Source organism: Octopus sinensis, linkage group LG14, assembly GCF_006345805.1.
Source record: "Octopus sinensis linkage group LG14, ASM634580v1, whole genome shotgun sequence".
In the NCBI taxonomy this organism is placed as follows: Eukaryota; Metazoa; Mollusca; class Cephalopoda; order Octopoda; family Octopodidae; genus Octopus; species Octopus sinensis.
Genome location: NC_043010.1, coordinates 13,592,104 through 13,594,386, shown reverse-complemented (window position 1 = coordinate 13,594,386; position 2,283 = coordinate 13,592,104). Strand labels below are relative to the sequence as shown.

The 2,283-nt window shown below is 41.5% G+C and overlaps 1 non-coding gene across 1 annotated transcript; it reads right to left on the bottom strand.

Moving 5' to 3' along the window:
• Positions 1–1,309: 1,309 nt before the first annotated feature.
• Positions 1,310–1,390, bottom strand: Trnas-aga. The gene has a single exon. It is a non-coding gene; the product is annotated as a tRNA-Ser (tRNA).
• Positions 1,391–2,283: the final 893 nt, after the last annotated feature.

Here is a 2,283-nt window from a genome sequence, read left to right as displayed (position 1 = left end):
CATGTGTGGAGGAAAAATAAAACAAAGATGATTTAATGATTAATGACTTTTCAATCAGAGCTGACTTCGAGCTAAACAACAACAACAACAATAACGACTTCATCACTCTAGTGGATTAAGATAGACAACTGTTCAGTCTTTCCTTATCAAAAGTATCTCTTAAGTAGATCAGAAGCATAATTAATCTCAGTAGAGTGAATGAGCACAACAATAGGAAATAAAACAGTTTCCCATTAAACGACATTTAGTAAGTGCTACATATTTGTAATTCGACCTTATTTACTAGAGCAGTGCTTTTCAAACTTTTTGCTGGAGCGGAACCCCAAGGAAACATTCCACTAGCTCGGGGAACCCCTGTGCAATAATTTAATAGTCTTATGCACACATATCTGCACAGGAGAATTAAAAATTACTGCCGATTTTAGCAGTTTTGTAACTTCTTGCGGAACCCCTGGACTGTACTGGCGGAACCCTAAGGTTCCGTGGAACCCTGGTTGAAAAACCACTGTACTAGAGATATTCGTAAATTTAGGTTAAGTTCGTATGCTGTGGAGGAAAGCGGATACGGACTTTACTAAATTTTTACTGACATAGAAGACAATCACTAGCACTTTCGAAACCCATCCCAATCCCGCCTTTTTTGTTTAATAATAATAATAATAATAATAATAATAATAATTAATTCGTTTATTGGCCACAAGGGCTAACAAAAATCAAATAAAACATGTAGGGACAAAATACAGGACCAAAGTTACAAAAAGGGTTTTGTCCGTTTGTAAAGTCCGTGTAAAAATGCAAGATAACAACGAAAATATATAACAAAGTAAAACTCCCAATAGGGGGGGGGGCGCTTCGAAAGGTTACTCGTGGAAAAACCCATAAAAGCCACGGGAGCCTGGTCAAAAGGTGGGGGGGTAGAGAGCCCCTTTCTGCTTTTATATTACCTTTTTTTTACAGGTGTATCCTCAGAATTGGTCCGTTCATACAGGCCATTCTTCTGACATTCACCCACCTTTCAATGAATTTGCTACCAGACGTCACTTCCCTCTCTACTCTCATCTTCCTTTTCAAGTGAAGCTTGAAAAAGTCGATGAGGCCTTGGCCAAAGAGGAAAGTGTCTGACTTTAGTCCTTTCAAACGGGTCCACCATACCACCTCTTTCTCTACAGCCACTAGACAAAGAAAAATTGCCTTGCCCTCCTGGTTAAAGGAGGTCGGCGGCGGGGCAATCTTCACTATGGATTCAGCTGAATGAAATTATTGTATACAGTGCTCAGGTGCACCACAACAAAAAAGCAAAATACCTAACCGTCGCCGATAGGATTCGAACCTATGCGGGGAGACCCCACTGGATTTCTAGTCCATCGCCTTAACCACTCGGCCACGAAACTTCATTTTGGCGGTTGACTTACTAGTATGGCCAACAACCAGACATAAAATGGTCGAATGATTAAGAAAGTTGCTTCATAATCAGAAAGTACTGGTTTCGATACTCCTGAGTGACATCTTGAGCATGTGTCATTTACTACTGTCTCAGGTCGACCCAAACCTTGTGAAAGAAGCTTTGGTGGACGGAAACTTGGATCAAGTCCGTCGGATGGATTATACCTGCAATGCAAAGGTAAATCAGTTCTTCCCGAGGATTATGTTATTCCATGTTTGTGGAAAATTCAACCACCCGATTCAGTCATTGGATTGCGGCCATGCAGAGCCACCACCTTGAATGGTTAAGACGAACAAATCGACCCGATACTAACTTTTTAAAGTCTATCGCTTATTCTATCGATCTCTCTTTTGCCAAATCGATAAAATTGCGGGGACGTCAAAGTGCAAAAAAAAAAAAAAAAAAAAAAAAAAAAGGGTCGCCAGGCTGTGTGGTGGAGATACAAACACAAAAATACATATATACGACGGGCTTCCATCCACCGAATTCACTCACAAGACAATGGTCAGCCCGGGGCTATAATAGAAAACACTTGCCCAAAGTGCCACGCAGTGGGACTGAACCCGGAGCCAAGCCATGTGGTTCGTAAGCAAGCTACTTACCACACAGTCACTCCTGCGCCTTTTTGTTAGGAAAACTATCATAACATTTCCTTTTCAGTTATTTTTTTATACTGGGAGGCCAAAACCACGGGATCTCGTGGTCTCGGCGATGGCAGATGATTTATCCCTCCCACCGCTAGCGATATAAACTCGAGTGCACTTACGCACCGACGAGAGTTTCTCTCATGGTAACAACCGCAGTATTTTAACAGATCATCCACTTTTAAGTGGGGATGA